General features: G+C 25.9%; 1 protein-coding gene across 5 annotated transcripts in view; it reads left to right on the top strand.

The window, feature by feature from the left end:
• Positions 1-204: 204 nt before the first annotated feature.
• The window catches only part of LOC142318222 (octopamine receptor beta-2R-like), a 785,889-nt gene continuing 774,887 nt past the window's right edge, over positions 205-11,206 (top strand). For all 5 annotated transcript variants that reach the window (XM_075354790.1, XM_075354814.1, XM_075354806.1 and 2 more), the window contains exon 1: positions 205-621. The gene's annotated coding sequence lies outside the window, so the exon portion shown is untranslated. The remainder of the gene's footprint in view (positions 622-11,206) is intronic.

Here is an 11,206-nt window from a genome sequence, read left to right as displayed (position 1 = left end):
TTTACGATTAAATAAAAATTTTGTTGATTAAATAACAATATAAATTAAATTTTACCTTCAACGTCCTTCATAAAAAAAATACTGTTTTAATGGTATATAAAAACATAATTATCAAGTAGGGAAATTTGTCAATGAAGAGGGAAACTTTTATAGTGAAGTTGATTGTTTGTGAAGTGTCAACCTGCTCGACAGTCGGGTCTGAATGTTGACGCGGGAAGGCGGTATATACGTCGAGCCGCAGTTTCTATACGCGCGACTATTCAAACGGAAAATTAACGGAAAACTTCGAGATAAATCATTTGCTGCATTTAAGATACTTTAAAGCTCTTTAAACGTCCGAATCGAATTTGATTGATGATTTTATTCTGAATCCATAAAAAAAAAAACTGTGTTTTAGTTCCAAAGAACTAAAATTTAATTGTATGTAGATAAATGTTTATTTACTGAAATACTATCCTTTTTGAAGACTTTCTATTCCGAATAACTTAATTTTATAATTCTACAGCTTTTATTGTGCTACATAGTGACCAATGATTACGTTATTTCTATAATCGGAAAACTTGACTAAGCAACTTGTGAAGTGGCTTGTAACAATTTTTTTTTTTGGATAATTAAGAACAGGTAAATTTTAGCTATTGATTTTGAATCTAAAACAAATAGTTTATCGCGGTAAATTGTAATAAATAGCTTGATAATATTGTAATAAAAGGCTAGTAATAATAAAATATATGGCTTGATAATATTTAATGGTATTGCAGCGGTTGAATTTAATTTACTATTGTTGTTAAAAAATGCTTATCTTTGCTATAAATATTGGAATAGATAATTTTTTTTTTGGTTAAACACAAGTTTCTGTGTATGTGTATGTGTGTGTGTATATATATATATATACGCATAATTATATATATATATATGTATTTATATAATTGTATTTATAAATATGTGTGTGTATCACGCAAATTTTTTTATTTTTTATTATTATTTAGAAAGGTGATTTTGTGATCGTGTACAATGGCTTATTATTCTAAAATAAAAATTACATCGAAAGTAATACAAAGCATTTTACAAAACCTTAATAAATTACGATTTAAATAAAGGTATAATTCCTATGTTGCTTATTAATTTTATTGTAATAATTATAAAATGCATTTTAATTACAATAAATATTTGTTTGAGTATGAGGATATTCTTTCTTTACTATATATAAATAAATATATTTTAAATTATTTTTTTCACACAAATTACATCTGCATAATTAAATTACCCAACAAATATAAAAAAATCTTTTCTAAATAAGTAATTCGAATAAATTATTATTTAAAATGATTTTGATTATCAAAATATTACATTCATTATCTGCTATCATTAGTCTTAAACTTTGTAAATATTCAGATTCCTCGAGGTAAATTTGCTCATCAGTTGTTGCAAAACCTTAGAAATTATGGTAAAATTATCGCAGCTGAGAGGTAAGAAGAGGAGACCAGTTTCTTTCTCTCCAAAAATATAAACTGTTTTTCTAACTATCTTTCTTACTTTTACAAACGAATGCAGAAGCTAAAATTAGAAACTGTAACAATAATGTATCTCTATAAAATTATTGATAAAATCGTTAATCTGCCAGGTTCACAGCTGAAGTAGACCAAAATTTTATTTCATTTACAGTATCATAAAAAGTTGTTGTGCAATAGTAAGCGTCCTAAATCTCAATTCTTTCAAAAAAAGTAATATATTTATTTACAATCCATAAAAAATTATCGTTATTTTAACGAAACCCTGCTGATTTGGAAGGAGAATAAATGAGTTTCATGGAATTCATTTTATTAAACAGTGAATATATATATTGATATATCGTTTGAAATACGCTGAAATTAAAGCCAATTAAAATTTAGATGGTTAGTTGAAGCAAAAATGTAACTATTTTTTTAGATATATTAAGTGCAAAATATTTATACCCAGATATTATGGATATTGGTAATTGGTTTAATGTACTGAAATAACAATAGTCCTCTTTTGGAGAACACTTTATTTAAGTCATTTCAATTCCTGAAAAATAACATACTAATTCAGGATAAAATAAAATGACTATACCCGAATTTTTTCTATTAAAATTTCATCTTGGGCCAGTGTTGTGCGGCTTAGAATGACATCACGCGATAGGTGGCAATGTTTAGTCTTTAGACTATACTACCAGCCGTGTAAATCACGTAATGCTACATATGATAATTAACTTAATAACACTGGTCTAACTACAAATTTATAGCCATCAACCACGATCCAAACCAATGTTATACATCATTTTATAATACGAGATATTTAGGAAAAGACTTCTAATACACTTTTGTACCACAGTGACATATTAAATATACTAGACATTGTATGAATTTATGTACATTCCGACAGATTATGATTGTTTTTCTGTTATTATGAAGTTATCTTATTTTGTCTCACAAATCTGTTTGCAGTAATCATACAATTTATAATTGTACAACCAACTAGGCCAATTTATATTCATATTATATTAAACGAATATATATTTATAAACCAATATATATTTCATGTATTTGTGGAAATCCCGTAAAGAACATAAGTTTTTTATGTATTCCACAACGAATAAAAAAAATCTGAAAGCAATTAATTTATATCCATAAAGGGAAAAAGTTTTTAAAACAATTAATTAATAAGTGTTGTTTTATACTCTTTTTGGTTCTTTTCCTTTTCTATTTAAATAATTTTTACGGTTAATTATTTATTTTCTTGTAATTGATTGTCATTTTTTTCGTCTAAACAATTTTACTTTTGTCAAACACTGTTTCATCAGCATAAATTCCGATAACTAATAAACGAATATTAAATGTTACCTAAAAATAAGATAAATAGCACAAAGTAATATACAATAATAATTTATTTACATAAATATTAGCGATAATTAAATAAAAGTAAGCATATTTTACACTTAAAGTGTCATTAAAATTATGTACCTGAGGATAACTTTACAAACAGCAAAACTCACATTTCATAATTTTTCGTGGGAGAAATTGGCTGCTGGAAATTATTTGTTAAAAATTTAAAAAAATATTTCATTTATACTGACTGATTTTATCTATAGACAAACAATTTGGATTTTGTTTTACACAACATGTTTTGATCCAAAAATCAATGATAGCATCTAAATTAATTTTCCAACAGTCATAATGATACAAAATTTTAGAATCACCCCTTAAATTAATTAAAAATTAAGTACGATATAGGCAAGCAAATTAATTTCATTTGGTTTCCACTTTTGAATCGCATATTTGCCGAAGTAACTGAAAGGAGATACCATATAATAATGTATCCAAAATACGTGAATTTTTTATAAATGTAATCTAAAAATTAAATTAAACTGAAGTGAGGCACTTATACGTTTAATTTTTCTAAATCAGTTATGTGGAATAAATTCACATAAGTTTAATGTAACTTGGCTACCTTCTTCAAATACAAATGAAGAACCACTTACGGTATTGTACAAAAATCCTGTAAAGAACTATATTTTTTATGTATTCCATAACCAATAAAAAAATCTGTAAGCAATTAATTTGTATCCATAAAGGGAACAAGTTTTTAAAACAATTGTATACAGCTTGCAAATAATATTACATTTGGGCGATATTAACAGTATTTTGAAGAAGGCGTTTAAATTAATTAAAGACTTTTAATCGTAAATTGAACGCAAATAAACGTATAAAAATATGCAAAGGATATTAATATATAAAGTCGCTAATTGTTTCTAATGCAAGAAAAACTTTTACTGTACTGTTGGAGTTTTTACTAATAATCAATTAAATTAGAAAGAATTTAATAATTAACCTTCATTATTTATCATAACGTAAAATTTATCAAAATTATTTTATAAAGTGTTTTATTATAATAATTTTTGTTTAGAAAAAATAGAAATAAAATGTAAATATTGTATTTAAGTTATATAACTACAAAATATAAAATAAGATTTCAAAATAATTGATACAAATTCAAATAATAGTAAACTGAACGAATAAACTTTTTAAAAGTAGTGGATGTTGGTAAGTTGCCAGTTTAAAGACTGAAATTTGAGAGAAGCCGAAAGAAAAAATAACGAAGATTAAAATAGATGTTTAATGATAGGCATCTAAATAAATATTTAAGTAAATTTAAATAAAGGTTGGGAATTTTATATTACATAAAAATATACGCAATTTTTTATTTGAATTGTATATTAATAAAAACATCTGGTAAGTTAATAAAAATTTCTTTATTATGGTACATATATAAATTGTTATTAGAACTTTATTTATTGGGTTGCAACTGCCTTCGTTAAAATCGTAACAAGGTTCGATAAAATTTTAAACAACTAGAAGAAAAATATTACTTTGTTTTAATTATGTATTGAACCAGTAGAACATTATGAAAATGATTAAATGAACTGCTGTATTAATGTTCTCAAAAAACAACTTCAATATTATGCTAAACGATTTGGTTGTTATAAATAAAATAAGTCTTATTCTAATATCTTCAATATCTATTTACTTATGTCGTTATGCCTTTAAGAATAGCAACCAGTTTTTAAGTCATACTAACAATTACGTAAATCATAAAACGGATAATATCCTCTTTCATAATATACAGAGTGAACCAAAGGTAGGTGGGCAGTAGATGGCATATGATACGTGTTAAGGATATAGGGGTATAACATAAAAATCAGTGGCGGCTCGCGTGTAGGCACTGTGGAACTGCAACGCCCCGTATTTCCAATTGATATTATCGATAACATTTAATATAATCAGTCCTTTTTTCTTTATACTTGTAAAATATATAATTTTTAAGCTTAATGTCAGTAGCTATCCCCCAAGATACAAAGATACAAAATTCTTTTTATGGAACTGTGCGCTTCATAGTACCAGCGAAGTGGTCTTTGGCTGTTGTGCACATGCGCAGATAGGAAGCTGTACGCAAGGCTGCGAGGGAGAGATAGCACTGTCGTTCCCCTCAGCGCTGACCCTGGCGAGCTGGTGGAAGGTAGTTTTTTTTTTTAATCCGCGTGTCTGCGGAACGTTCCATGTTCGTTCCCTTTTCTAGTTTAGTCGGTGGAAGGAATATAAAAGTGGTTTAGTTGTTTTTTCAGTAGTGATCAGAAGATAGCGGAAAGCAACTGCTCTTTGGTTGCCAAATCTGTCCAAAAACACGGTGGAAGGGCGAAGGAGAAGGTAAATTAGTAAAAAAATTACTATTAATTTGTTTCTGTGTACATAGAAATTTAAATTAAGCACCATTGAACTATAGTGTTTTTAAGCGGACATTTTATTAAGTTATTATCTAATAATACTAAAAAGTATTATCTGTATTGACATTTTTATTATTTATTCGGTTAAACCGTAAACGGTTTTTAACCACATTGTGCATAAAACCATATTCGGTTACATGGTGTACAATATTCTTGAATGTGGTAAAGTGTAGAGTTAGATAATTATCCTGCTTCCAGTTATTCTATTTGATTCATTTTTACGGTTATTTTATGTTACTGAAAATTTTAACCATTTCCTTGAAAAGGCCCAGAAAAGAATTTTCTGGAGCAACACCCCACTAATTTTAGCTACGAGCGGCCAGTGATAACAATAATGTTCATTGTAACTACAAATATGGTGTTTGTGGTTATTGTAAGTGAACTAGATCGGCGGATGCAATTTAGTGAGATCATGCAGAACAAAAGTATAGAGCCCAAAACCACCAAAGGTTGGTCATTTAAAAAAGTACATCAGAAAGGCATTTCAAAATTATATATAATAAACTAAGATACTTATGCAAAAATATTTGTCGAAGATCGACTTTAAAGCTGTGTAAATTATGATGAACAGCAGTTTGAGCAACTGCGTTGATATAATTTTCAATACTTTTGTATTGTATTATTGTACACGATAAAATTTACTTGCATTGTAATAAACTGTACAAGTAATCTCAAAATAAATGTTTTCATTTACTGACCACATACATTTGGTTCATCGGTATATATGTAATTAGAATAACTTTAGTATTATTATAACTCTATTTTCATTATTTTAATAACCATTAGTTATTTATTTTCATAATTTATAAAAATATTTTATTTTGCATTTATGTTTGGGAAAACAAATTAGTAATGTTTAGCTTTTAAAATGGGGTGTTTTGTGATTTACAAAGACTTATACTATTTAAGTGTTTAAGCTAAGTTTGAAAATTAAAAATAAATAAATAAGCAAAAGATAATAATTTTGGGTTACTCAAATATACAACATGGTTGTAGATTGGGTTAGTTAATTTTTATAAAGATGTTGAACTTTTAAAGTTTTTAATAATTTTTATTAAAAAATCGTTTTTTTTTAATAATAGTCTAAAAATCATGTACAATATTGTCTCTAATACATTAGAATAAAAGTAATCGACTGAATCTATATACAGTGACGTTAATTATGTCATTTCAAAAAAGTATAATTCTTGAAACACTGTTCAAATTATGCAACACAAGGAATGCAGCTGGATCTCCACTTTTATTTACACATTTTAATATGAATTAGAATCCTATATGTCAATATGATTGTAGTGTAATTTTGGATCATCATGGGAATTTCTAAAAAAAAAAATTAATAAATAAAAAATAATATCATTATAATTACTTCGTTATAATTATCTTCCTTAAGCATTCGACGAACAATCTACATGGATACTTTCATTATGAAGATAGTATATGTTCACTTCAGTAGCCAATTCCTTATTGATTTATTTTCCATTTTTGTTATTTTAATTTTATTCGGTTGTTTGTTGTGGGAACTGCAATAAGATTCAGTTAAGCATAAAATGAATAATAATTAAAAACATAATCGACATGTTGATATCGCCAGTCACGTTTAAACAGTAGTCGTTTCCTTTCCACAATCTATTAAGCGAGTACCCCATAGCGATGATTATTTTTACAAAACGTTATATTTCATAAGTAAAACAAAAATAAATTTTTAGCTTTGATTTCAAAAGACAATTATTTGATTGTTCAGTTGAGTCCCGCTACAGTCAAAAACAATTAACTCTACTATACTGATGCGACATTTCATCTTCATGCCACAATTATTACATTAAACTAACTACGTTTAACCGGATTTTATGACGCAGCGGCTAATGCTTCTAAAATAATTCCGTGGTTTAAAATAATTTCATAAAAAAGATTTTCAATAAATGTGTCAAGGTGGTAAGAATATATAACAAATTAAATAATATTAAAAACGGCCATATTTGTAGAAATTAATTAATAATTCTTTTCTGAATTTTTACTAAGCGCACGTACTTGTACTTTGTTTATTTATCTATTTACTCGTATTGACTGGTCTGTTTTGACTATTTTTATCTTTTTTTCTTATCGTTGATTTTTCAAAATTCTTATAAATAATTATGTACTTTATTCATAATCGCACACAAATACAATACATACAAACCTAAACAAACTATAGATACTATAAATACTATAAATACTTAATCACAGACTTGTCCAGCCTTGTTAATAAGGCGTACTTACTAATTGATATTATTCAGAGTGACAGGGATTTAAAGTGCTCTGAACTCTCATCAGATCCGTCACGTCCACTACAAGCGTTATTGTTTCAGTGTAGCTTATAAGTAAGGACATATTGAAATAGAATTTTTCTCTCTTACAGCACTCAAGCTCTCTTAATCAAATTATATTATTAGTAATTGCGCAAGGAATTACTATAATTATTCGTACTGTTATTATTCATTATTCACTCTTGTAATAACCTATTATAATGTATTATTTTCCTTTACATATTCACTCGTATAAATTCATATATTCTGATTGTTAAATTCTTCCAATATACATAGACGCACGCTGCTAATACAACTTAAAATTAATGTTTTTTTAATTATTCTGCTTGAATTACTTTTTGCTGTTGTAAAATAATTATTTAAAATATTTTATCTCATTTCAAATAATAATTTCACCCCTAATTTTTGTCTTAAGTTCGTATAATGTTTTCGTGAGATATGTTTTTGTCACTTTTGTGATTCTTTTCTTCTAGTGTCTCAATAAAACCAAGATAAACTAGCCAACATAAACTTGTATGTATGGTTGTTGTTAAAAATTATTATTTCAAAACGTTTTAAAAAATAAAGGTAAATGTTAAAGAAAATATAAATTGTTTTTTAAATGCATTTAGCAAACTGCATTAATCTTTTTTTTCATTCTATCTGGAACATAGCATATAATAAACAAATATCTATATACAAATAATCTCCACGTAATGATTTGCATAAATGTATTATTCTCGATTTTATCTCATTAATTTATTAACATTACATATTTATCCCTTTATATGATACTAAATACATTAATGGAATTAATTAAATTAATCGAAATTTAATTATTATAAATAGAATAAATAAACATTGTTTTTTTTTCTCAGTATACAAATATACTTGTAGTATCCTAAGTAGCAGTTAATTTGGTCTAAATATATTTTATAATACAAAAATTTTGAAAAATTAAGAAACTACCAAAAAAATGAATATCTATGTTATAGGTAAAGATTTACATTCTATAGCGATTAATGACGATTTATTTTAAATAACTTCATGAAATCTATAATAAATTAGGAAAATATGATTGAATAATATAATTTAGAACGTAGTTTGTTTCATTTTTTCGTATTGTTTACACTGTGGAAATTTAAATTCCCTGTCCTAGGTTCCGCAACGGTAACAACATAAACTTTTGAAATAGTAATTCGTTAGAAGATGTGTAATAAGATAATTTATTAAGGTGATTAATCTAAGATTTATTTAGTCGGTTTGTTATTGAAGATTCTGATTAAAATTTAACTTCAGTGATTTATTAAAAATAAAAAAGCAACGGTATAAGCCTATATACTTTCTCGTAGTTTTAGTGCACAGAGAGAAATTAAAATTTCTTATATATAATTTCATATATCCAAATGTAACCGATTTTTTTTTTTTTAATTACAAACTATAATAGAAAGGTTTATTCTTTTTATAATCAATATTAGATATTTTATTAGTTATAAGGCCTATTTCGACTCTAGGTACTAAAATATATTATCTAATTTAAGTTTTATGAATTCCCTTTACATTTATTATATGTATATTGATTTGTTTATTAAATTATTTCATACATTATTTGATTGTGGTATAGCAATAAAAGAAGCTAAGTTAAAACATTCTAATTCCTGTCATTTGTCAATTTAAAGAATTTTGAAACGTAAACACTTATTTCTGCTCCTATTCGTTCGATTGACTTGGTTGTACAGAAGGATAAATCTATTAATGCCGTTTATACATAGGTTTGGTTACCTATACAAATAATATTGATTATACATAGGTTTTATTGGTTAGGTTTGGTATATTAATATAAATATATTTAATTGGAGTACCTTCTATATTAAAGTAGTTTTATACCAGATTTTCTCTTCTTTGCTTCATTAAAGTAGGGTTAACAAATTTAATGAAAACCATCTGATTTTTATCAAATTTAATATGAAAGTACTGTATTACTTTTGGTCGCACGTTGGTGTGCGGGGTGAAAATAGATGTTTTTTTACGTCTACCTACCTCTATATTACTAAAATACCATTTAAGTATGTAATTTTTTGGCTTGTAAATTTTAAAAATAACATCCATTTATAATAGTTTGTGACTTGAAAATCTCCAAAACTGCTGAATCAATTTTATTGATATTAAGATGTGCTGAAGTAGTCTATCTATAGTAAGATGTATAGGCGAAAATTTTATGATGATTAAATCGAGACGTTTTTCAGTTACTTTCAATTTAAGGCCGATAATAGACAACATCCTATTTTTGATGTTATGTTTACTGTGTATTGGTGTATTTTTCATACGCGTTTATGTAGTGAATCACAGTGGTAAGCAAGTTTAAACAAATCCTTGTGTGTAGGATCTACTCGTTATTTTTAATTATTTCATCAAATTACGATTATAATAATTTAATTTTTTTCATAAATGGAAAATATATTTTAATATTAAATAGAGGTTAAAAAAAATTATACTACTTTCAGTTTTCTCATTTGATTTGCGTTTTGTTCTTTCGCAAAAAAATATATACAAAAAATATTTTAAAAATATCGAAAAGTCGGTTTTCTATTATTTACAATTTTGCTGAATTAAAATTAGTTTATTTGCTATAATATAGTTTTGATGGTTATCTATACGACTCTTGTCCATAAATTAATTGTATTAGTTAATGAATGTATTGATAGATTAACAATTTATAATCATAGAATTTTTCTTATAGAATTGAAATATTTTTTGATTTCTTTTAATTTTGTCTTGAAGACAGCAGGGACATCCGAAGGTTAAAATGTCTTCATGTGCTTGACCTAGGAGCTACTGAATGATGGTTTGCAGTTACTGTAACCAAATCTAGCGATATTAGTTTTATTTTTTTATTTTTTCTTTGTATCTACAAGTTGGTTTTTTTTTGTTCGACTAGGGTTGATTATTTGTTTGTTTTTTTATTGACTATTTATTTGTTTATTGATTTTTATTTGTTAATATTTTGTTTTTATGGATTATGAAATGTTAGCAGAAACAGTTTTTCTCATGAAGGTTAGATAACTTATTATTGTTAACTATTATTATGAATTACTTATTATGGGTGTTCCTTAAGAACCCCTCTGATGTGCTTATTATTAAACGATTTACTTAAGGTTCCACTTAAGGAGTCGATTGTAAATACACTTTTTTGTTCTAAAGAACAAAAAAATTAAAAATAATTTTACAGTTCTTGTTAAAACAATTTATAAATTAAAGTTATTCTATGTTATCGGTTACCTCTTTTTAATGGACCATTTACAAAAACACCACATGAATAAATGAAAAATATGTTGTCTCGTGCGCGCGGGTGTGTGGGTGTATTTTATGTAAGTTGCATTCGTAATAGTATTAATTATTATTTTGTATTCTTTAAAATATTCATGAATTTAACCCACTTATCTAATTGATTACTTTAAAAATCATATACTTGTGAAAAATACTCCAATCAGCATCAGATTAGACAATACCTATATACTAGGTACTTCATATAGGCTGTATAATCTGATAAGAATTTTCGGATAAACTATTCAAAATGTTAATACCACAAACTGTTTTTCTCTTTACGTAACAAAACTTTCTGTTTATA

The sequence above is a fragment of the Lycorma delicatula genome, chromosome 1, assembly GCF_047948215.1.
Source record: "Lycorma delicatula isolate Av1 chromosome 1, ASM4794821v1, whole genome shotgun sequence".
Lineage (NCBI taxonomy): Eukaryota > Metazoa > Arthropoda > Insecta > Hemiptera > Fulgoridae > Lycorma > Lycorma delicatula.
Note: the sequence above shows the minus strand (reverse complement) of the source record. Positions and strands in the feature narration are given on the sequence as shown.